The sequence below is a fragment of the Mandrillus leucophaeus genome, unplaced genomic scaffold (assembly GCF_000951045.1).
Source record: "Mandrillus leucophaeus isolate KB7577 unplaced genomic scaffold, Mleu.le_1.0 Scaffold35, whole genome shotgun sequence".
Taxonomy (NCBI): domain Eukaryota; kingdom Metazoa; phylum Chordata; class Mammalia; order Primates; family Cercopithecidae; genus Mandrillus; species Mandrillus leucophaeus.
In genome coordinates, this window is record NW_012103698.1 from 5,993,427 (window position 1) to 6,019,305 (window position 25,879).

General features: G+C 40.6%; 1 long non-coding RNA gene across 1 annotated transcript; it reads left to right on the forward strand.

Moving 5' to 3' along the window:
- Positions 1–5,959: 5,959 nt before the first annotated feature.
- LOC105546201 lies at positions 5,960–7,579 on the forward strand. Its single transcript, XR_001007056.1, has 2 exons — positions 5,960–7,165; positions 7,256–7,579. It is a non-coding gene; the product is annotated as an uncharacterized LOC105546201 (long non-coding RNA).
- The last annotated feature ends 18,300 nt before the right edge of the window (positions 7,580–25,879 follow it).

Here is a 25,879-nt window from a genome sequence, read left to right on the forward strand (position 1 = left end):
TTGGGTTTTTTATGTTTTCAGAAATGGCAGAGTTGAAGGTTTCTTTGATAGGCTTCTTCTGTTCAGGAATGCTCTGTTTTAAGAAAACATAATATGGAAGACCGAAAATTTCAAAATAGTAAGTAAATAAAGGGAATAGTTATTCACCTAACAAGAATTTTTTTGCTTTGAAAAATAACTCCTTGAAGGTTTCTCTAAAATGTTTCTGTCCCTCCCTGACACCACACTATTTATTTACAGACAGTATCTTACTAAACAACATAGGAGGAAGCTGGGGAGAGAAAAATTGGCTAAATTATCAAAAAAGACTGTTAATTGAAGATCAACCTAATACAATGTATTTAAAGCAAAAAATGCAATGAAAAGGAAAACAATATTTATGTACTTTTCAGACACACAATTACCATCTGAAAAAAGATGTGATATTTTCAGCTCTCTGCTTCCACTCCAGATTCCATGGCCCCTTCGTTTATCAGTGCCAGTTTGGGTGCTGGTTCTGTGTGAAGTGAAATAATAAATATCTTGTATGTTAGCAACGACGGGCAGTCTACTGTTCACAGCAACAGGAAGCGTTCATTTTTAGATTGTAACATTATCTCTAAAAGATCAAGAATGGATAAAATAAGATTTGCTATTCAAGCTGACTAGACCCTGTATCCTGTAATTTCCTTTGACCACTAGAATTCAGTAGAAAGTTTCATATTTGAAAAGACTTGGGACATTTCATTGCAAAGGATTATTTCATTTTATTATTGTCTTTTCCACTCAAACATCTGTTTTTCGGAAACCAGCATTAATTTTGATTAACTGAAGGAAAAAAAGCAACTAATTAATGGAAAAAGTATTATTTCTAATAAGAAATATTTTCATTCTTTTGATTTTATCCATGTTTGGTGAACAGATGTACATTTGTGATAAACCAGTGAATTTTGAAAAAATAAATAATGTAAAATAAGTAAAAAGGAAATGTAACTAAAATCTCAAACACTTCAAAAAGAAAAGAAAAATATAATATTCTCCCTGGTAATGCTCCCCTTTTTCTTCATCAAATAACTTATGGATAACTGGGTTTCTCTCGATGCAGTGATTTGCCGTGCATCTCTGTTTCTTACAACTTTGAGGTCATATCGTTTACGTAATGATCTTGAAGAAGAAAGAAAATGCAAAGGGAAGTATGAAATAGCTATAATCTGTTTCCTTTTAGAGTAGACAAAAATTCATAAATTCTAAATGAGCTTTGTTATTTTTTAAAATTCCAGATTTACATAAGACAGGATCTAACATCATCTAATACATCTAATGTCCTGCTAAAACCATGCAAGGTGAAAAGCTGGAAAAGATGAGCTCTTCATACAGGCAGAAACGTTTTGTTTGTGGTTGATAGGGTAAAAATTCCAAGAGGAAACGCTTGTACTAGTTAAATATGTGCTGAATGCCATCCCCTTCCATCTTCCCTATCTTGTATCTTCAACTTCTACCTTGAAATCTTCCTGTCACGCTACAAACATATTCATACCTCTCCCACTAGGGAAAATAGCATGAATCCTGAATTACAACTTAACCTGTTATCCTGCTGTCTTTTCTCTTTTCCTCTCAGCTAAACTTCTTGAGAGAACAGTGTTTATTTCGTCTCCCTCACCTTACCTTCTCAATTCACTGCATCTTTCATCCCCTAGCCTACGAATTTTTTACTCAATTGCTAAATCTAGTGGGCCCTTTAAGTTTCCTTTTATGTTAAGATAGAGGCATGTGTTGCCTTTTTTATTAAAATTTTCATATTGCCAGGCTTGATTCATTATTTGCATGTGTATCTCTTTCAGTAGGATGGGTGTCCCAGGAGGGCTGAGATGTTATTTAATTGGAAACCTTAAGATGATCACAATGCCTGACTTATGAAGGTTCTTAATAAATGTTTCTTAAACAGGTTTTTCCTAATTGGACTGCAATGATTTTTAGAAATGTGGAAGTAGCAGGGTATTTATACAAACTTGTATTCTTGTTGGTTTGTTTAAATGATGTGGCCTATCTTTCCACATGGTTTGGGTTTGAGGGACTTGTTTCCTGTTTCTTTTAAATGGTTTCTTGCTTTGAAACCATTTTGCTCTGAAACACCCCTGCGAGTTTAGTCCGCTCTCTCAGAGGAGGTCTGGGGCCCACAGCGGGCCTCCCAGTCAGGTCTGGTGATGATGCACGACATTGCATTGTTGGCTTAGCCGCCCGGGTGGTTGCCTGTTTGTGGGGAGAGGAAGTAGCTACATGAAAACCCTGGGGAAGCCAAATGCGGCCTCCACATCCAGGCAACTGGGGCTGGCTCCAGTGCAACAATGGCCGGCTACTTCTGAAAGAGCAGCTGTGACACAGCTTTCCCAGCTCACATTCTCATCAGATGTGTCCTTTATGCGACTTATTTTATTTTATTTTTTTACATCATTATAAACCAATATCATCATATTCTAAAATTTTGGAAGATTAAAGAAAAAAATCATTCCTATTATCTACACACATTGATACTTTGAGGTTGTCTTTGACAGTCCTTTTTGTCAGCATTTAAAAAAAATTGGTTGTCATTGTAGGGTCCACTTTTTTCACTTACTGGATCATAAGCAGTCTGTTGCTATGTGGTCGTATAATCATTTGAAATCAGGCCACTTTTAGGCTACATTTTGTAAGTAAGGGAATCTTGAGGCATATATACCATCCCGAACAATGTTCCTGAAGAATTGAATTCCACTGTTGTCCATGAAGCACGAAGTCCAGGGAATTCCCATGACTCCAGGTGATGCTGTTTCTCTGCAGCAGTTACTCCCTTTCTGTGGTCTTTCTACAAGTAGAGGTAAAGACTACCATACGGGTGCTTTTCTGGAGCAAAATTCACACAATTTTACTGCGTGATTCCAGTCTCCAGAGATAATTATATATGCAGAGAGAGATTTTATGTACCAGAATATTTATTTTAGTGCTGCTTTTTATATGTATGATTTTTAAAAATTAGTAACAATCTACAATGCCCGACAATCGAGGAATGATCAGATAAGAATGGGATAGGCTAGTCTGCGTCTGAAGTTAAGCAGAAGTCAAAAAAGAGAGAAGCTGACCAGCATTTCTACACAGGTCAGTCAATGAACAAAGTGTGTGTCATATTAACTCCAGATGAGCTTTGAATTGCTCAGAAAACACCAAAACAAAGACAAGTTCGTTTGGGAAGTATTGAGGAGAGGTTAAGAATCATTTCCATAAGACACAGCTAGGCAAATCCAATGTGGGAGAAAATGACAATGTCAGTCCTGTCACTCCAGCATCTTTCCTACAGACTTTCTTAGTTCTGTGGTCAAAATTTGCTTTTGCTTTTATTTGCATATTTTCTGCTCCCTCCCACAGTGATCTCCAAGTTGGGTATGCCAAAGGAGACCATTTTCCTTAAGAGTTTATTTTCATTGTTTCCTCTTCTGGGATAGTGGAGCTCATAAGAAGCAAGAGAACACCTTTGTAGCCCAGTGCAGCCAGAAGCTCTTGTTGAATCTTGTGATGACATGCATGACTCCTGAGATTACACAGCCTTCCACATTAGAGCTGCTCTAAAGTCTCATGGACTAGCTATAAAATGGGAAGTTATAAAAAGTACTGCTATTCGCTATCCGTCGGAAGAAGAGCAGTGTTTATTGAGTGTGATGGTCGTCACTAGGGCTGGTTACCATGCAGTTTTAGTCCACCTTGTCCCCTATTCTGGGCACAGGGCTGGAATTCATTTCCTGGACTTATATTGTAGTTGAGGTGGTATATTAGTTTTGGCTAATGAGTTATGGGGCAAAAGTGATGTGTGTCAATTATAAGCTGCACATTTTATTAGCAGTATAATTAACCACTGTCTTGTCCCCTCTGCCGTGACAACTAGCAAGGTTTGACAAAGTTGTTTACAGAGCATTGTTTAAAAGATAAAATCACAAGACTGCTCAGAACAGGGAGTGACTATGAATTCAAACTCTTGCTTTCTCAAAGGAGAGTTTCAGTGTGAAATTAGTAAGTCCTCACATGGCCTTTTTTTCTTTCCAAGTGGGGTAGGATGAGGCAGATTCTCCCTCCTGTAGCCTTCAGGCATGCCACTGTAGCCCCTCCCTTGCTGAAACACAAAAACCTATGTCTTGGCTGGAGCTTTCTTGGCTTCCAAGTCTAGACCTCTGTGCCCAGTGTGTTCCCATGTATTTGTGCATCAAGATTCACTGAAGCCTTGTGTGAACGAGATCAAGACCAGGAGTCACATTGCTTGGCTTGGCCATTTAACATCTGTGTGACCTTGATAAAGTTAAAATTAACCCCTCTTAGCTTTAGTTTGTTTCCTGTAAAATGGGGTTAGTAATAGTATCTTCCTCATAGGCTATTGCGAGGATTCAATGAGGTAATGCATGTAAAGTGCTTAGTATGGTACTTGGTACGTGACAAGCACTCCTCTCTCTCTATCTGTGTGTATACTGATTCATTTTGTACATTTAGAAATAACCCATGCAAAGTAACCCTATCTCCATTTTAAGATTGTGAAGGTTTTTTCCTGCAAGACGAAAGAAGTCTTGGAGTAGCAAGTAACCAGTTTTGTTTTTGTTGTATTTTTTTTAGCCACACCAAGGATGCAATACAGTCGGCCCTCTGTATCCATCAGTTCTGCATCCATGGACTCAACCAACCGCAGATAAAAAATATTCAGAAAATAAATTCCACAAAGTTCCAAAAAGCAAACCGTGAATTTGCCCCACACACAAAGTACTACATTGAATCCAGGAGAATTGAGTGATGTGTAGGCATTGTTTAAGGCATTGTAAGTAATTTAGAGACGAAGTAAAGGATAAGGGTGGATGTGCATAGGCTATATGCAAATATGTTGCATTTTACGTAAGGGACTTCAGCACCCAAGGTTTGGGTTATGGGTGGGGGTGTGTCCTGGAACCAATCCCAACGGATACGGGGGAATGACTGTACTTTGAAGAGAGAGAGTAGCAATGTTCAAAATGCAGGAAGTGAAAGAAACACAGAGAGCATTCTTTGGAAAGATACTTGAAGGTTTTTTTCTAATCCTCATTTCAAACCTGGGTTCCCACCCTTTTCCCACCAACTCAGAGACAACTTTTTCTGACACAAAGGGAGAAAAGAAAACATATTTTTGAACAACACTTTTTTCTTGGAGGTTTTCTTTTTGAAAATGATTTTTAAGTTTGTTTGAGGCAATTTTTACTGGGATGAACCAGCTTCTTTTGGAGGGTGGACAAGTCACTTCCCTTCTTAGATTTTATCTGCTTCTTATCTGTAAAATGAATGCATTAGGGTTGATAAGTCTTCCTATATCTGGTGTTCTTTGATTCTGCCATTCCCTGTTTAAGCCAGAGCCTAGGAATGTAGATCTGGAGGCTGTTTCTGTTTTAGATTGTGGACTAGAAATTAAGCACACACCGCCCCAACTCCCCCAGCTGCCTGAGACTTAAGAAAAAGTGAGACTGTAGCCCTTCGATTTGGCGTTAGAGCGCTCCGTAGCATTAACCTGTTGTTGGTCTAACGTGTGGGGCCGGAGGAAACGTGCTCGCAATCTGTGAACATGGTTGCTGCTGAACAAACGCGTTTTGCTTTCTTTCTTTTCCTTTTTTTCTTTTTCCCAGGAGTGAGGAGGGGGAGGAAAAAACCGGTCTTTGTTGTGAAGCCACGGTCCCAAACTTGAACCTAGAGGAATGTTACAGCTCTGAAAAAAAGTTAGGGAGCAGCCTTGCAATTAAGCACTCAGTCACAACAAGAGGGTAAGAACGTTCAAGGCACTGGATTGAAGAGACACAAAAGTCAGGAAATGACCCTTTCGTCGGGATTTCAGAGGCCGCAGAGGAGAAACAAAGTCCTCTCACAACTTGGGAAACTTCGGACCGTACCATCCCGAGGGGGCAGGGGTGGGGGAGGCCGGGAGAGGGCAGTGGAAATTGACATCTTCGCTCCCAACGGGCCGTGAGTAAACTGAGGATTTCCCGGCTGAAAGGACTCAGTGTCTGCCTGTCCCCGGCCCAGAAATGAAAGCGAGTTTCAGCCGATCCTCATTGTGGAGCCTGCTGAAAAAGCAGCCCGGGTCGCCCCGGCCAGCCCCGGCGTCCTGAATCGGAGCCCTGTGCGCGCCAGGCCGGGCCGCGCGCCCGGGTTGCAGGATGGCGTGCCCAGGCCAGCCCATCTGCGGCCGCGGGCCGGCGGGGAGGAAGCGTCCCTGGGGATGAATGGGGCTTTGTTCGTAGGCAGCCGCGGCTACCCTCTGCAGGCCCGGCCCGCACAACAGAGGCTGTATGCGACAGGAATGGAAATGAGCCTCAGGCCCTGCCCAAGGAGCCCCATCCCCTTCCCCGCGCAGGGCTGAGGAATGCTGGCCAGCCGGAAAGGAACCCTCGCTGGGAACGCCGCTCTCGCGCCTCTGAAACCCCATTGAGAAGAACACTTTGATGCAATTAAAGCGTATTTCATTGCAGGCCTGGGAGGAGGGAACGACCGGCAAGCTTTTTTCTGTCTCGGACGTGTGTGTGCACCTTTGTGGGCCGGGTTACTTCGACAGCAGGCAGGAACTTGAGCTCCCTCTCTCGCAGACGTTCTGTAACATCAGAAAAGCGTACCCAGAAACAGATTGGTTTTCACCAGGGGTAGGACCCAATTTGGACACCATCCAGGCTGACCTGCAGGCCGGGGTTCCTACTTTGAAAGGCTCTTTGGTGCGCCTTACACCCACCTTCACTGCTGTAAAGGTTTAGGCGGAAAAGAAATTGCGTTTGCAGGAGGAAGTTGTTTCTGAGGTTACCGCTCAGCATTTTCCATTTTCTCAGTGGTGGGGTGGGCTGTGTCGCATATCCAGAAGTGATGTCACAGCCAGACCTGCAAAGTGATGTAACCTGCAAGTGTTGAAGGACGGCGAGGGGACAGCTATTTTGATACTCGTATTATTTTATAACATTTCCCTACTTTTTCCATTGAGACAACTGTGTGACCTCAGAAAATCCACACAGCCTCTCTGAGCTTAATATTTGTGGTATGTTAAAGTGAATATCACAAAGCCAGGGAACAAATGTCATGAAGTTCTGAGTGCTTGTGGAATTCTTTCTAAGTTGGAGGTGGACACTTCATATACCTGCACACATGGAAGATATGTGGGACTGGAACTCCAGTAAACAAAAAGATCCCATTGGGGCCTCTGTTTGGTTGCCTTTGTGTCACTTTTTGCTAGGGCTAATTGTCTAATGTGTCTTTCCACTAGTGTATGCCTCCTTGAGAACGTGAACCTTTAAACAACAACAGCAACAAAACAACAACAACAAACGAAGACAGAGTCCTGCACGCTCTCCCAGGCTAGAGTGTAGTGTGCAATCATCGCAGTCTACAGTATCCCTGCCTCAAGCTATCCTGCCGCCCCACCTTGGCCTCCTGAAGGGCTCCAATTACAGGAGGGAGCCACTGCACCCAGCCAAACCTGTCTTTTTTTCTGTATCTCCTATGCCCAGAGCAGTCCCTGGCCTTGATAAGGGTTCAACAAATATGTCGAATGAATGAATGAATACATTCAGGAGTGTAGGGATTGATACTAACTTGCTGGCTGTTTTCTGTTCCTTATAAATCTAAATAAGAAATAGGGAGAGCATGGTAGGTCTTTGGGGTCCTCGGGCGAGGCATAAGTTCAGGAGAAGTTTGAAGGAAAGGGTTGGAAAACATTTCTGAGAGCACAAACAGGCTACAAGTGTTTCCTGAAATGACCCAAAGGAGAGTGCGGCACTCAGGTGGAGAAGTCACTTTTTCCAAGTGAGTGGATGGTTAATACTGGCAAACATGAATCATGTTTTATATTCGTAAGAAGTGTGCCTAGTCAATCACTGATTCTTTAAACCCCCCTGGGAAGCAGGGAGGGAAGAGTAGTGGCCATGCAGGATGGACATCATTGTTTCTTATACGTTGCTCTAATGTGTCCCCATGGTTCTTGTTATTTTGGGCCTGGTTTAGACTTCTATTTCATTGTTTTCCTCTGAGGTCTGGAATACACAAATATGTTTTCCACTGAGAAAATTCAATACACTTTTGCATCCCAATCAGGAAGTTGATAAACATGAGATATTAGAGTACTTGCTACCTTAAATATACCTCCACGTCTGCAGGAAATACCACTCGAGTAATGCCTCGGTAAGCAAATGCATGCTCCTGTCTTCTCCCCTCACTCTTACATCACACACACACACACACACACACACACACACACACACACAATCACACTGATCAGATGGTGAGTAATATAAAGTCTGTTTAAAGATGGGACCCCCATGATTCCTTGTTTGTCAGGGGCAGTATGCCAAACACGGCTGACCACAACTTTGTTTCTTGTCCTGTGGGTCGGTTTGGCTGTTATTCTAGTCATCATTTTGTCTTGATGTGGGCGTCATCCCTGAAAGTGGAGACTCTTTTTCAGACTGTCCCATGCTTGTCTATTTAACCAGGTGAATACACCCCACTTAAAACTCTCACATGGGAGGTGATTCCAGGGTAGAACAAAAGTTGTATAGTAGTAACAGTTGTGGTTCCCTCCCTGTACAGAACTAGTGAGTTTTCATCAAATCATTGAGTATTTCTGTTTCTTTCTGATTTACAATATGCTTTTGTAGAGCACCTTTATCCTCATTTCAGATTGGTCATTACTAGGCAGTGACTTGAGTCGATCTACCTGATGCTAGCAAGCAATCAATGATTCAGAAGGGATTAGTGAAAGCAAGGATCAAAGGTTCTTGTCTGATTACCTTCATAAAGTCAAAAATCTCAAGTGATCATGTTTTAAAAATTTTGATTTACTTGTTTTTTTTAAAAAGACTATACCTATTTATCTGGAAATACTCACAATTCATTAGCACCTTTTATCTTGAGAACCTAGAACTCCACATGCTTGGGAATTGTGGATGAGGAGAAAGTTTGCAGAGACAGGTCCCAGAAGAGAAAAAAAGCAAGGATTGTCATTCCATACTGCCAATTCAGAAATTACCTCAGAGAGGTAAAGCGGCTTGTCTGTTGTCACAAATGGTGGAATTAGAGTTGGATCTCTATTCTCCTGATTTCCAAGACTGTCCTCAAGGCCTCTAGTGCTTTAATGCCAGGGAACCCTGCTATGTAGATAGAGACCAGACTCTGGATCCCAAGGGACATAGGAAAGCTGCCTCTTCAGATTTGATAAGATTGAGATAGCTATATTGCATACTGCTTTTCCATTTTTAGAAGGTATACATTATTAGCTCAACTTCCCTTTTCTTCTGCCTTATTTGTCCAGAAGCCAGAAACGTGAAGAGAAGACCTCGCCTTGATTTGCCAGATGACCCATGGCCCTTTTAGTCAAGTTCCTGGAGAAGTTCGGGTGGAGACTTATTTATCCTGTGTTTGGGGCAATAAAAGGGGAGGGGCCGCCTCCTCCAGCCTGTCCTAAAAAACCAAAAAGCAAGGCTATTTACTCAGCCCTAGGCTACTAAGTGCTGGGGTGGCCCATGTTGACTTAAATGAGCCCTTGCAGTTAGGTGGGGCTCTCTGGAGCTGTTAGTCATGTGAGGTTGCCAGGGCAACTTAATGTCTTATGAGCTGGAATGCTTCAAGAAGTACAAAGAGGAGACTACAAGAGTGCATTGCAACTTACAGTCATATGTTCAATAACATGTCATCTTTCCTAATGGGGCTTTTATTTTTATTTTATTTTGTGGGATTGAAAGATCAGAAGCCGGAAATTATCTGGAGAGGATAAAGAAAAGGAAAAATTAAAGGAGGGGGCTATTTCTGTTCCTTATGTGGGCAATGATTAAACAAGGAGAACATCTGGTCCTGGAGCGGGTCTCTGCGGTGCTGCTTTTAATTACCCTGTCATTTGGTCTCATGCTAAATTAGTGACTGTGGGAGCAGCTCAGATCTCCAAACTGACAGCCCCGAAGAGCTCAACTTAGCCTGCCACATAGTCAGAGGGGAAACACGGAGCTTCCGGTTTCATATTTAAACCAGGGATTGACTCATAATTGTAGCTGTCAGGAGGGTGATGGAGACATTATGTAATCTGGTTCTTATGGCGATGTGTGTTTAAGGTTTCTGCTCTGTAAATTCCAGAGGAAATTTTGTGTCCATTGAGGGAGAGCTTGCTGGCTGCTCTGTGGTGTGCCCTGCAGGGTAATTACAGTGCTATTAAAGGTTCCTAAATCTGCCTGAATCCAAACATGAATGAATTTCCCCCTGAAAGGCCCTCCTGTTTTTCCATAGACTTTTAAATGTGGATGAGGTTAGGCGAAATCTGGCAAACTGCAAAGAGGCAGTATGCTGGCCCAATAGGGAAATGTAATAATGGCAAGCCATTCAGGTCCACAACTATTTTTTTTCTGGACCACATAGCTTCCCTTACTATTTCCCATCATTTCCAGACTCAGAGATTCTGAAAGCGGACACCAGTTGCTTCTGGAAACAAAGCACTGGGGCTGTGGATCATTAGTTCCATTTTCATGCTGCTTATTACTTGCCTGTCAGAGGTTTCAGGGCCTCTGTGGACTGGTGTAAGTTTGCTGGGCAGCCAAGGAATCTGCTTGAGGCAGATCCAGTGTTTGCTGCCATCAAAAAAAAAAAAAAAAAAAAAAAAAGAAAGAAAAGAAAAGAAAAGAAAAGAAAAAGTCAGATGAGGCTGTTTAAGTTTAAACTAAAAAGAATGTACTTTTAACTATTTTGCTGGAAGGAGACTTGTGGTATTATGTGATTGTTCTCTGTACCCAAGTAATACAAGTTTTGGCTGCACGATAAGAAGGATTCATTCATAGAGAATAGTGCTGATATTAGAAGAATAACAGTAAAGATAAAATAGAACTTTAAAGGGTGAATGGGAGTTATGGTGGTGGGAGTGATGAGGACTGAAACCCTCAGACACCCCCTGACTGCTGGTCTGGTTGACCTAGAGTTCCTGCATCTGTTTCTGTGCCTTTCCTCGCTTTCTTAAAAAATCCCCAGTCCACCGGTACTTGGAGTGCTGTACTTGGCCTTTTCATGACATCACAGAAGACAATGGTATATAAAAAGTAGTTTTAGTCAAAATTAATAGCTACATGTGTAAAAATGCATCATCAAAATGCTGGATATCATGGTCATCAATCAATCATCATCATCATCATCATCTATATTGTAATTGATTGCAGTTGAGTGGTCTCTGTTGTAATCTCTATTTTTCTAGAAAAATGAACAATTGGGAGAATTGGATATTTGCCCGTTGGTCTTTGAAACATGGTACTGGGAGTGAGCAATGTTCACTTAGCAAGAAGATGGAAAAATCAGCACTTGCTTTCCTACCACGCCTGGGAAATTTTTATTTAAGGTCACCCCATAAGTAGAATGGCTTGTCTTACTATGGTGGACCACATTTGCATTTTAGCTTTGCTTACCCGGCTCCAAATATTCAACTGATATGAGAAAGTTATTTTAATGAAAATAATATATTTAATATGCTTGTGTATTTGTACACATAGAAATGTATATTTAAAGGAACGATGAAAAATTACCCCTATTCTTTCACAGTCTCAAGGTGTATAATCTTTACTAGGAAATAGTGACGGTATAACAACTTGATTTATTTTCTCCCACGAGGCTGAAGTTTTATATGAATATTATACAGTCACTATAGCTTGGGACAGTATCATCTGACTGATAGATGATGCAGGGATGGATAATTTCATGAGTTGTCTAGCCAGAGTTTATTCATTTTTCTAGTCACTGAAATGAGAAGACTTGATATGACTCCTATTGAGATACTTTCAAAGGCAACCATCCTTGTAATGGATTTTCTCTGTCAGAAAATTAGGTACTGATTTGCCTATTATTTTTCCCTGTACCAGAACGTACAGATGGACTGGGGATTCCTCTTCCAATTAACCCATTTATGCCTGAGGTTACAATTTTTGGAATTTTTGGAATCAGACCTTGGTGATGACCTTGAGCAGTAGGATATAAACAATTCCCACGTGCTTAGCATTCCAATAATGGAACACTAGGCATAAAAATAGGTGAAGGGCCATTAGCTTATAGAAAACGATAATCGAAGACAACAAAACAGTATTATCCTGGGGGCTTAAAGAAATTAAAGTGAGCATTGGATGTGCTCATCAATAGGACATTTCCCTTTCTTGTCTTTTCTGATTTCTCTATCCAACCCCAGGCTTTCATCATTGAGAGTGAAGTAGCCAGAAGGGACAATTACCAGAGATAATAACTTATCTTTGATTTTAAAACATTAGGGAATTTTAATTAAGATTTATTAATAAATACATTGAATTTAGTTTGATTAGAATTACAGCTTTAGCTTGGCCTAAAAATGCTCCACCTTTCTGGGATCCTCCCTTCAGTTTTCTGACTTTTGGGCCACATGTGTATTCAGTTCCGTGACAAAGAGCCCTGGCTCCTTCAGGCACGATGCCCACATCATCAAGGTTAGAGGCGATTATAACTGATACGGGTTGCAGTCTGTCTCTGTCCTTGTAAATTCCAGATTGTACTTGCTCACTCCTACTTTATATCTTATCTTCTCTTCCTGAAGACCCATGCTGTAGACTTCAAGCTCCAGCATCGTGCACAAAGACAACAGCCTTACAAGGACTGCTTAACCAGCCCCCATTGTGTCAGGTCAAATCTCCATAATAAACCCCCTCCTTCTGATCAAAATACACACACACACACACACACACACACACACACACACACACACACACTTCCTAATGGTTTTGCTTCTCTGATTGAATTAATATTGGTAATATTAATCTTGTTATGCAGGTATCAAAGAACTAGGTAGGATTGTCTCAAACTCTATTCATTCTCTATAGAAGTTCGAAGTCCTCCCTAAGTTTTCTCCAAATTCTGTGAAGTCCACATTTTCATGGTCACTTTTGGCACATCTAATTTGCACAAAAGACCCTACAAAGCACTTGTGAGTATCATGTATTTATTAAAAATTTTGATGGCATGGGCAGACAGAAGTGCAGTTATGTTGAAACAAAAATACTTTCAAATTTAACTTCACTCATCTTTATTTGTAAAATGTTTCTCCACTATCCCATCCTTAGAGAATAGATACCCTTCCCTCATCCTATAAAATCCCCAGCTTCTTGGTGCCTCTCTCCTTCCGCTTTTTCCCTTCTGCTTTCTTTTTCTCCTAATACCCCCATCCTCTTGTTTTCAAGTGCAGAGAAGCTTAACTATCTTTCTTTTCTTTTATGCTAAGATTATTGTGGACATATGTCCATGTCCTCAGGATCGAACCTTCTCTTCCCAATGGCTATTTTTCGAAGCCAAATACTGTTGCAATTGCTAAGAAAACAAAAATGTTACCTGGTTACAATGATAACAGGAGCAGGAAGCATACATTTAGTGCTTACTATGATCCAGACTCCAAGGGCTCTTCGTCTTGTCTCATGAGGTTCCCGCTAAAATTCAGTGAAGCCTAGCCTTATGAGTCCCATTTTAACAATCTTGAGATCAGATCATAGAAAGTAAAAAATAAAATAATAAAAAAGCAATTACAAAACCTAATATTTATTGAGTTCTTATACATCAGACACTGTTTTAAGCCCTTAATGTGTTTTGTTTTGTTTTTACATTGACTCTTCACAAGTCTACTAGTTAAAAAAATTATCCCCATTTTACAGATAAAGAAATTGAGACAGAAAATTAGGCAATTTTCTCATAATACATAAGAAGTGGTGCCAGGAAAGAAATGGAAACCAGGCTGCTTGAATCTGGAACTCAGAATACTGTTTGAGAAGGTAAGAAGGTGTTTAAATGTTTCGCATGTAGTCAGTTTCCTAACTCAACTTCATGACACCTTTCCTGGGACCGAATATTTCAACCATCCTTACATTTAATATTTTTTATCCCTGTTTAATTTTTTCTCATGGTACTTAATACTGACATGTATTTTACTTATTTTTTTTTTTTAATTTTCTGTCCCCACTACTAAGATGTAAACTCCATGAGGGGAGGGACATTGCTGTCTGTTTTACTCACGATCTCACCTCCAGGGCTGATAGGAATGCCTCGCATGTAGTAGATGCTCAGTAAGTAGTTACAGAATGAATGAATAAATGAACATATGCATGTATGAAGACCTGCTTACACAGAGGAAAGGGCCTTCTTGTTAGGTTTTGCAGATACGTCAGGAAAACCCCTTTTGAATGGAATTTGAAAAGGCTCTAAATTGGTGGGCTGTAAATGTGATCAGACTCATGTTGGGAGATCTTCAAATACTGGGCTCATTTTCAGTTCACCTCATGTTCCCTTCTCTTCTCCGCCTCCCCTAGGTGTATATGTTTAACTCTCTCCATCCCGGTTTAACTGCCTTCTCTGTGGGCCTATTCTCTAGGAAATTCTTTGGCCAGTTTACTTTTCCCATGTATAAGATGGAGATAATTTTACTTCTAACAACTTCAGCAGGATTTGGAAGAGATCATGGAGATGATAGGAAACAAAACAAAGTATTGAATCTTAGGAAGACTCTGGCTATGGAAACATAAATGAAAATTAAGATAAAATCCTTTTAACAGTCATCCACCTCTCCATAATTTTAAACTTTCATCTTAACGAAGTAACACATAAGGCTTTGTAGAAATGATGACTTTTGTGACTCGTTGCTATTTTGACCTTTAAACAATTTTTAAAAATTATTGTTAGAAATTACCTAGCATGTATATTTAGAATTCTTTTTGTTTAATGAGGAAGTTACTTTTTCAGTTTGATTTTTCTATTTAGGCTGGTAAAATGTATTAAAATTGTATCGTGAGTTAACTACAAAGATAGTATCCACTTATTAGGTCAACAAACATTCTCAAACATTTTTTTTTATGGCAGACATCATTTTGGTAATTAAAACAGCAAAAATGTCAGTGAGAAAAACAGAGCCCTGGGTTCTTGTATCATTCACAGAGAGATGTTTTTTAGAGATTGGTTATTGTATTAGCTTGTTAGGGTTGTCACAACAAAGTGCCACAGACTGGGTGGCTTAAACAATAGACAGTTAATTTCTCACAATTTTAAAGGCCAGCCATCTGAGATCAAGGTGTCATCAGGATTGGTTTCTCCCGAGGCTTCTCTCTTAGGCTCATAGGCGGCCATCTTCTTTTCCTGTCTTAATGTGATCTTTCCTCTGTGCCCATCTGTGTCCGGATTTCCTCTTCTTATAAGTCATTGAATTAGAGCCTCACCTCAATGACTTCGTTTTAACTTCTTTGCCTCTTTAAAGCCCTATCTCTGAATACTGTCACATTCTGAGGTCCTGGTACTGGACATTAGGGCTTCACTATATGAATTTTTGTGAGGACACAGTTTAGCCCATAGCACTTCTTATATTGCCAGTCTCTTTGGGTTTCCTTTTACTTGTTTAAAATAACAGTGGTGCTGGCTATACCTGTTATTAACACATCACTTACTGGTTTTCTTTCTTTATGAGTATTGCAACTAGGTGGAAATAAACCTCGCTTTGGGAGTGACAGTAATATCAGAGGTCATAGATGGACCAAACTTTGATCAGCATTGCACAAACCCACCTAAATGGACAAGGGAACTGTTTTCTAAGATTTAAGCTTTTTGGAAAGTATCACACAGCTGAGCATTTCTTAAAGGGACTACTAAAATTATTGAACCAGACTAGACTTTTGACTAGATGGAATTCAAAGTTAATTTTCCTCTGGCCAACCAATGTGTAGAAACTTGGAAGACAAGTTACAGGTAAAATAGAGGAGTTTAGATCCCATCACCATCATTATTATTGTCAACATCATTTTTACCATGTCACAGTGGATGCTTTTACACTCTTTTCTTCTCCTTGTTCTATTTTCTTCCCAACAAGTTTGTGAGCTGCTTGTGGGTAGGAAGTCGTTTAAGACTGTTGTCCATGTCCATTTAGGCTTTGCATGATGCTGGGCACAGAGCTGGGGCTTGGAAAGCACTCATTGACCAACTGCAAACTGGTTGCTGAACATGACAGGCAGAGGGGAATGGTGGTGGAAGAAGGATAGTAGGGAAGGGAATAGTTGAGTGGCATGGCATAGCGAAGAGTGAGTCCCCAGGTGATGATGGCACTCTTGCCCTTGATCCAGCTATTGATGGAAGTCGCTGTGGAGTTCTGATGAGAAGAAAGAGATGACTTTGTGGCTGCATGAAAAATGGGCTTCAGAGCAGGATTTCTCCAGCTTTATGAAATATAGACTTGTCATGATCTGCAAAAGAGGTGAATTATTAGTTTCTCCTCAGCTTTAATCCGTACTTCACCATAGAAAACGCAAATGGTGGCAAGTGGGTAGGGAGAGAAGTGGGATCAAAACCGAGTTTCCACTAACTTCCTCTGACAATGGTTATAGTAAAACATTCTGACTAGGAAAAGATTAATCTCCGTTTGCAAAATTAAAAAGAAAACAGAAAACATGTGGAAAATATTATGTTGATGCATGTTTTGCTGAACAGATGGTGACGGTCCACAAACTTCTCAAGGATTTCCCTTGGAGGATCAAAGGAGAACATTTTAATTTGGCTGAGTAACCTAGAGTCACTGAATCTGTTATGATCTTGTCTGTCTCTTCTTACAGAAATCCTTTTTATTGCCAAATTGTGGATTTTTCTTCCAATAATTTTTAACAAATTACTTTAATCTGGAATACCCAATTAGCACACAAATGTGATGTTTCTTTTTCTGCTAGTTTAGTGTTTCTCCACAGGCAACACCTCATCTTTGTATTTTACATATTTATGATTCTTGTTTTGAGTCCCTGAAAGCACGTCAGATATAATGTGGACTGGCCACTTATTCAAATCTATGTTTTACAACTGGGGAAACCGAGGGCTGGAGGCTTCTGTGACCCTCCTCAACATTTCACAATGAGTCATAGCTGAAGAAACATTAGAAATGGATTTCTTGAGTCTGAAGTCATTGACCTTTCACTAGCCTTTTTAGAAACTGTGATTCTTGATGTACTTGAAACCTATTTACTTCTGTATTTTCTTTTTTGTGCTCTCTCTCCTTTTTGAAGAGTCTAAAGAAGACATAGGGAAGAGATTTTCCCATAGAGATCCCCCGATTGTTGGTTTCCTTTGAAATGAAACCACAGCTTTTCAAGTAGAACTTCGCAGAGGCTTATAAGAGGAGCCTGCTACACAGCTGAAGGAGGAAGAGGAATGATTGGTTATTAATTTAGCACTTTCCTTATGTCATCAGTCATTTCTTCTATCAGGGGACATTTTCTTTACTAGAAAAGAAAAAAAAAGTTAAAATTAAGGACAGCAAGCAGTGGCCAACTGTTTACCATTGATTGAGGTCTGGGGACAGGTGTTTAGGATTTTATTTACTCCGCTGCTCCCTGATGACTGCCCTCCTTTTACTTCTTTTTCAGAAAAAACTTTTTTTCTTTTTCTTTTTTTTTTTTTTTCTGAGACCGGATCTCGTTCTGTCACCCAGTGCTGGAGTGCAGTGGTGTGATCACGGCTCACTACAGCCTTGCCCTCCTGGGCTCAAGCGATCTTCCCACCTTAGCCTCCTGAGTAGCTGGGACAAGAGGCACACACCACCACACCCATCTAATTTATTTTTATTTTAATTTTTTTGTAGAGATGGAGTTCGCACTGTGTTGCTCAGGCTGGTCTCAAACTCTTGGGCTCAAGCTATCCTCCTGCCTCGGCCTCCCAAAGTGCTGGGATTACAGGCATGAGCCACTGCACTGGGTCTGAAAAACAGAAACAAAAAACAAAAACAAAAACAAAATCTTAACATATCTGTCCTCTAACTAGACTCATCTAGAGTGCCTCCATGAGATAGGCGGCCTTACAGAGATCCAAGTGAATCTGGGCCCATCTTGTTGATGCTGAGGTTTGGTACCTGGTGCTGATCAGGGAGGGATGACTTCAATCTGCATTGATTTGTAATTCCAATGTACTCCAAACCTCTGAATAGGCCTGGAGACTGTGACCTGGAGCTGCACTAGCTGGCTGATTCTTCTTTCCCTTATTTAATGATCCTTATGGATAATTGGAAGGTTGTCCTGATACAATGGCCACTCTTCAATTATTGTACACATCCCTTTGGTCTTTATTTTCCGTTTTTATTCCCTTCTCTCAAATATTCTTGCATACATTCACACTTTACTCCTATAGTCTCTACTGCAATTCATTGTTTAAAGCTTTCTAACACCAGGAGTAAAAGAAGAAAGAGATGTTCTGCTGCTATTAACATGAGTAGCTCAAAATAAATTTGGAGTGTGAGTGTATTAAAATCCAAACACTCTTATGAATTTCTGTTTCCATCTCCAATTTAGAGTGAAATATCAGGAAGAAACAAGGAGAAAAGTAGTTGATTTATTATGTAGTTAAGAAATGCTAGATGGTTTGCACAGATCATCTCATTTAATCCTCACAACAACCCTGTGAACTGATTACTATTATTAGCCTCATTTTGTAGATGGAGGGACTATCAGCTTGGCAGCTCCACTGAGGCAGTACTCTCATCTTCGTATCCCCAGGGCCTGGCATGTGATCCTTAGCACAGCGTTTAATAAGTAATTAATGAATGTGAGTGGCTGAATTCTCCCCAAATTTATCCATTTTGACCCCTGGATCTTTATCACACCTAGCTTTTCTTTTCCATCTTGCCTTTGAAGTCTTTCCTTCCTCCTTGACTATTTTCCATTTCTCACCTCTTTCCAAAAAGAGCTTGAGGTGGTTCACAAATATATATATATGTATAAATACACATGTATTATTCAACACTATAAAAAAATAAATGAGGCAATCAGGGAGAGTTTGCACTTATTTTTTCTTCTCAGATTTATCTTCACTTGCCTTGACAAAGAAATACTACTAAAGGTTTTTACTGCGGATTTTCTTACATTTAAACTAAATATATAAGTTGGTTTTCAAAGGTGCTGGCCACATATACTGTTCCCTTGTGTTGATATTCCAATGTCTATGTCACCTGAGATGGCTTTAGTGAAACATTTGTCGCTGTCCTTCATACTACCCAGTTGTCAGTCAAAAATTAAGCAACTTATATGGGGTTAAAGTTTCAGGTAATTTACCCGTCAGATAGTGGTGTATTTTCAAACTATGCTCCAAAGATCTCTGAAAGTTCCATAGAATTAAGTCGGGACAAACTTGGAGGATAAATGAAGCTCAGACAATGAATAGGGCTCTGGGTTCCTTGTCTTTGTTTCAACCAGAAAATCTTTACTTTTATACTTTTTGTATTTGGGTTCTCTTTTGAAAATTTATTTTCAAAATAAGGATAAAAAGCCACAACTCTACCACTTTATTCCACTTTTATTCATGTCTATTTCTCATTAAATGTCCACATCATTAGCCTAAGTCCAACATCATGTATTACCTAGCTCTGCTTTCTTTAGAAGCTTTGAAAAATCCTTTTCATCCTCTTCCCTTTTATCCAGTATTCAAATATATGCTGACTCTGTAATTTTTCTATGTCATCTTTTTAATGCCTGGCTTAAAAAAAGAAGATATGCAAGTGAAATCAAGAAATGACTCAGAGGCCAACATTTATTTAAGGAATTCCTGAGAATGGACTGTGTGGTCTGCAGAGACACATGCACATTATACATAATGCACTTGGGCTCTCTAAGGTAACTAGAGGTCTTAAAGGTGTAAAATCGAAATATCTTGAAATTAAAACAAAACTCCAGGGCTGCTCCACTTTTGGATATCAATGGCTCCTGTATGAAAGGAATTGAATTTGAGTGTTTTTGTGTTGGTCCTGAGGACGAAGGTATTGGTTTCTTAGAAAGTCCATCTATGGTAAAGTATCACCTCTCTCCCACAGGTCGACAGTCTTGTGTCTCAGTCCTCTTTGTCTCAGGTAGTGGATTAGGTTGTCAGTACTTTGCAAATATCTTGCTTAGCCCCAGACACCAATTGCTCTCCACTTGTTTCCTTCCATTTAATTCTCCTGTCTTACAACCAACATAGTTTAATTAACCTCACCTTGACTTGCGATGAACCATAAATAAGCTATATTTTCCATGGGTTCCTAGAATGTCCAGGGCAATAGACTTAGGGACACCGTTGGGAATTTTATAGCAAGATAACATGGAACCTGTGAGGAGAAACATAAAACAAAAACAAAACTCCGTGGTGAAAATAACTAGATTCGGGGAAAACAAAAACAACAAAACAAAACTCCAGAGGGATATGAATTTGCAGCCTGTTTGGGCAACAGATTCCTAGTTATACATTTTTCAAAACTGTAAAAAGTAAGCAAGAAACTCCTTCCACATTGTGGAATATATACACTAGCAAAACCAGCTGTAAAAGCATTCTGAAACTTAGGCTTGGGGTGGAGAGACAGAAGTGCGTGTGTGTATACGTGAGCATATGTGCGGGTGTGCGTGTGAGCATGTGTGAGGTGGATTACAAGAGGAGTGAGAGAGAAGATGGTGATAACTTTTAAGAGGATGATTTGCAAAGTGACCTGCATGTTGATTAATCTTTAGAAAAGTGCTGAGCCCTGGAAAGTCCCAGACAGTGGAATCTAGCTAAGTTTAGCAATTCAAAGGGCAGCCGTGAAAGGGAAAGGGGGTTCCCAAAGGTCAAAATGCAGACTGAGGAATGTGGAGAATAAGAACCGTCTCCGTTTGTTTCAGGGCTTGGGGAAGGATGAAATATTAAGGTCTATTTAAAATGTACAGATAGCAGCAGGACGCGGTGAGTCACACCTGTAATCCCAGCACTTTGGGAGGCTGACGCAGATGGATCACTTGAGGCCAGGAGCTCGAGACCAGCCTGGCCAACATGGTGAAACCCTGTCTGTACTAAAAATACAAAAATTAGCTCGGCGTGGTGGCACATGCCTGTAATCCCAGCTACTTGGGAGGCTAAGACACAAGAATTGCTTAAACTTGGGAAATCGAGGCTGCAGTGAGCCAAGATCATGCCACTGCACTCCAGCCTGGGCAACAGAGCAAGACTCTGTCTAAAAAGAAAAAAAAAAAGTACAGATACCCAGGTTGTGTTTAGCTCCTCTTGACTCTCTGGCCCTTTTGGTGACATTCCACTGGTATCTGCCTGTCTCTCCACCCCTCATCCCTATGGTGCTGGCTTCATAAAACATAAGGGGCATGGTCACCTCTCGATTCTTGTCTTAGGATGGGCAGCTTAGCCTATATGCCAGGCTTACTTGATCAGTAAGCCACAAATATTTGTTTAGTATATGTATTCATATGCCAGGCCCAGTACAGGAACTATGAAATGCAACCAGCCTCTGCTGCTGACTTTGGACTGATACTCTTTAAATATCTGTTTTAACTATTATTTAACTGGGGCCACTTCTTTAATTGCTTGTGTGATGGGCGGAATTCCAAGGTGGCTCCAAGACGCTTGCCCCCAGTATCACTGTGCTGGTTATATTGGTTTATGTGGCAAAAGAGGTTTTGCAGGTATAATTACGGTTATTAATCAGTGGACCATAGAAGAGATTATCGGGGTGGGTCTAATCTAACCATATTACCACTTAAAGTGTTCTCCAGCTGGTCGTGGGGAAAAAGTCAGAAATTTGAAGCAAAGGAAGGATGTGAATGCCACTGCTGGCTTTGAAGATGAGAAAGGCCAATGCAAGGAGCAGAGATCAGCCTTTAGGAGCTGTGACCAACTCCCCACTGAGAGCAAGGAAAGCAGGGACCTCAGTCCTACTGATTATAAGGAACTAAACTCTGTCAACAACTTGAATGTGCTTGTAAGTGGATTCTTCTCCAGAGCCCAGCTTTGATTTTAACTTCCTGAGACCCTATCTACAGAAACCAGTAGAGGCCCTCTGGATTTTTGACTTACAGACTGTGAGATAGCAAATGAGTATTGTTTTAAGATGCTAACTCTGTGGTAGTTTGTTATGCAGCAATAGAAAATGAATGTAAGGTCGGATGTGGTGGCTCAGACTTGCAATCCTAGAACTTTGGGAGGCCAGGGTGGGCGGATCACCTGGGGCCAGATGTTGAAGACCAGCTTGGGCAACATGGCAAAACCTTGTCTCCAAAAAAAAAAAAAAAAAAAAGATACTAGCCAGGCATGGTGGTACATGCCTGTAGTCTCAGTCTCAGCTACTGGGGAGGCTGAGGTAGGAGGATCACTAGAGCCCAAGAGGTCAAGGCTGCAGTGAGCCAAGATTGTGCCGCACTCTAGCCTGGGCAACAGAGTGAGACCCTGTGTCAAAAAAAGACAATCAGAAAGAAAGAAAGAGATAAAGAGAGAGGGAGAGAGGGAGAGAAGGAGAGAGAGAGAAGGAGAGAAAGGAAGGAAGGAAGGAAGGAAGGAAGGAAGGAAGGAAGGAAGGAAGGAAAGAAGGAAGAAAGGAAGGAAGGAAGGGAAGAAAGGGAAGGAAGGTGAGTATAGCTCATTTCCAGAGTTTCAGTGCAGCCCGTAGTTGTACTGTGCAATTTGCAGTGTCATAAGAAAAGGTTTATGAGGAGCTTTATTTGTTTTTAGTTTAATTATTATTATTTTTTTTTGGAGGCAAGATCTTGCTCTGTGACCCAGGCTGGAGTGCAGTGATGTGATCACAGCTCACTGCAGCCTCAATTTCCTGGGCTCAAGTGATCGTCCCACCTCTCAGCCTCTCAAGTAGCTAGGATAACAGGTGTGAGCCACCATGCCTGGCGAAGTTTTTGCTGTGTGTGTGTGTGTGTGTGTGTGTGTGTGTGTGTGTGTGAGAGAGAGAGAGAGAGAGGGAGGGGACGGTGCTTTGTCATGTTGCCCAGGCTGGTCTTGAACTCCTGGGATCAAGTGATCCTCCCGCCTCGGCCTCCCAAAGTGCTGGGATGAGAGGAGTGAGCCACCACGCCCAGCCTTAGCTTAAGTTTTAAAAATTCCATTTGGGCTCCTGTCAGTTTTGTTGGGGACAGTCTATGGCAGATACTGTTGACTGACTCATTATTCCTTGCTAAAGGGACCCTAATTTTTCCCCCCAGTGCAGATCCTTTGATTCCATGGAAGGCATGCCCAAGTCTAAGGCGAGCAGGCTTATGATCCAATTCTGGCCAATGAGATTTAAGTAAAAGGCTGTTGAGGGGCTTTGGGAAAAATTTTACTTCTTGATATAAGAGACAGAAGCTGAGAAGAAAAGCTTTGCATCGCACTGTCACCTGCTTCCTGCCTTCCAAGGTGATGTGATGATGTGCTGCAACCATCTTGTGACTATGAGCAGGAGGCCCTGAGAATCACAGAAATGCTGACTAAGGGCCGTGATGCCTTGGAACCAATGCTACTACTCACACCTAGATTAGAGAATTATATTTATTTGTTTATAATCTATATAATTATAATTATATAGATTAGTTAGAGAAAAATATTTATTTGTTTCAACTGTAGTTCATTGAGTTTTAATGGTTTATAGCTGAAAGCAATACAGAATTTGGGTCCTGGAAGTGGAATACTGCAGGAAACACACTTTTTGATAGGTCAGAGTGGAGGTTGCAGACTCAACTCTCAGGCAGGTAAACCTTCGGTATAGCAAAATATTTAAGCAACCATTGGTTTGATCTGTCTTATAATGCAGACCACAGGTTGACTGAGGTTGGAGTGGCCTGGGAAATGAAAGGAAAAATTCAGGATGTTCCTTTGTGTTGGGTTATTTTAGTGGCTGTTAGCAAAAAAAGTCCTACTATGAGAGGACCAAGTTAGATAGGTACTCTCTAATCTGAGAGGAAAGTAAGTATGACTGCTTAGAAAGATGCTTTCTAAATGTGACCTACAGTCTAAATGAACAGAATTCCATACTTTGTAGGGCTGGAGAAGGTGTCTTTGATATCTCAAGTTAAAACAAGCAGAGGCAGGAAAGTGGCATCTTTAAGACCGATAAAACTGGGTATTTTTTAGCACAAAAACCTGATTGTGTGAGTTAAACACCAGAGGATTTAGAAGAGTGCAGGATCTAGCTGCAGAGAGACAAGGATTCTTAGCCTCAAAGACTGTCTAGACGAGATCTTTAGCTGTGGTTACTAATGCAAGGAATTGACCAGACACAAATAGACAGAATCTACTAAGTTTTTGAGAGGACTTTTATTGCTAAAGATACTCCAAGCCTCACCAATAACTGCATGTAATTATTGAACCCCAAAGGCAATCTTTAGCTGTCTGAATTTGTACAAACATGCAGGGGTTGCTAACATTCGAGAACTTTCTCTTGAATGCTCATTTTAGAAACAGGCATTAAAAATAGTGATTAAGGAATATCTTTCTAGAGGGAAGAACCAGAGGCTATGGAAGAAAAATCTGGAGATTTTCGTCAAGAATAGAACCAGGAATTGTCAGATTGACTAATCAGAGACTGTCTTCATTGAGAGGGCAGGCATTTCTCACTATGTCTTCCTAACAGAATGAAGTATATGCTGGCAAATAGTAAAGATTTAGTCTTTTCCAACAATTGTATATTAGATGTGTTGGAAGCAGGAAACCTGATTTTTGGAGAAAATTTCCAGACCTAAAAGAACTTATCTCTGGACCAAATGAAGATTGAACATTCCCTAGAGATACTACATTTGGAAGTGAATGTAGTAGTTAGAGGAATGTCGTAGTTTTCCTCCCTTGGGGAGAAGGGTAAGTACACCTAAAAACAGCATGTGTAGGAAGAAGGATGTGTGTGGATGTCAGATTGCTAAAGGGCTGGACTGTGGCAGGCACTGTGAGCTGGCTACCTAAAAGCACTACTTACCCAGCTTTCTTCCATATTAATTATCTTAGTCATCCACCTCCACACTCCCTGCTCACCACCCCAGCACTTTTTGGACAGAATTCCCTTGATTTCAGGAACAGTGAACTTAGTCATAAAACCTGGTGTGGGCATGTGATCCAAATCTAACCAATAATACAAAAGAAGATGCCTTCTAGAAGTTTCTGCAGGTAAATGGTCCCACTTTTGACATGTTATTAAATTGCCAAACTTACAACAGCAATAATCTAAGTCTAAATTTGTTATGTGAGATGAAAGAAATTCTTATTTAAGTCATTGTTTTTGTTTATTTTTATTTCTTATAGGCAAACATTTCTGTTACAATTAAAAATTTATATTTTTGTCATTATGTAAATCAGGGAGTTGCCAAATTATAGTGTGTGGATCCAATCCAGCCCACTACCTGTTTTTGTAAATGGTTTTAGTAGAATATAGCCACTCCCATTCATCTATACAGTTGATGGCTACTTTCACATTACCACTCAACAAGTTGAGTAGTTGCAACAGAAACCGCACAGCCTGCAGAACCTAAACAAATTCCATCTGACCCATTACAGAAAAATTTGCCAACTCCTGCTCTAAAGACTCATACGTAGAGGTCAGTTTAAGTGGAATAAAATATCACTTGTTTTAATAATATTTTAGTATAGTCTTTCCCAAACTTGCCAAGCATGTGAATCATCTGTAGCCTTGGTCATACTTACGTGTTTCAAGATCCTGACCTAAGTCTACTGAATCAAAATATTCAGTGGAGAAATCTGGGAATCTGTATCATTAACAGTTTCCCCACAAGAATCTTTTGACCAGGCAGGTTTGGAAAATGCTGTTGTAGATGAGTGTCATGGGCAGCTGCTTATTTGGCCCACCATTGAATTTATAACTAGCTCCTGCCTGTAATTCACTGCAAGACTCCCAGTATGACCAGGAGACTGAATAAGATTCTCTGAGATCACAGAGACTTGCTTATGAAATGAAATACAGTGAATAGGAAGATTTTGATGTAGTAAAAGTTGCATCAGCTCTGGAAATGAGAAACCCGGGTTCAGGTTCTAAATCAGCCTCTAATTAATTATTTGATCTTGGGCAAGTTTCTCTCTAGAACCTAAGATTCTCCACTGTAAAAACCTCAGTAGGACGGGATGT